Source organism: Penaeus monodon, chromosome 28 (assembly GCF_015228065.2).
Source record: "Penaeus monodon isolate SGIC_2016 chromosome 28, NSTDA_Pmon_1, whole genome shotgun sequence".
In the NCBI taxonomy this organism is placed as follows: Eukaryota; Metazoa; Arthropoda; class Malacostraca; order Decapoda; family Penaeidae; genus Penaeus; species Penaeus monodon.
In genome coordinates this window covers 12,363,255-12,363,485 of record NC_051413.1, presented here as the reverse complement: position 1 = coordinate 12,363,485, position 231 = coordinate 12,363,255, and positions in this window count along the sequence as shown.

Genomic DNA, 231 nt, shown 5'->3' with positions numbered 1-231 from the left:
ATCATATCCTGTGACTGTCAGTCACCCCGAAAGTAATGTCCACGCAAGCAGTACTATTGTGAAAGATATTAAATGTAAGGACACTACACAAAGCTACTACTCTGATGATAACCACTGATATGACGTCCGTTGTAGTGTTTTTACCACAACAGCTACTAATACTGTTGCTGTTAGTACTTCCTCTACTACATCTCTTATGACCATTATGAGTTTATTGCTAACAGCCAAATG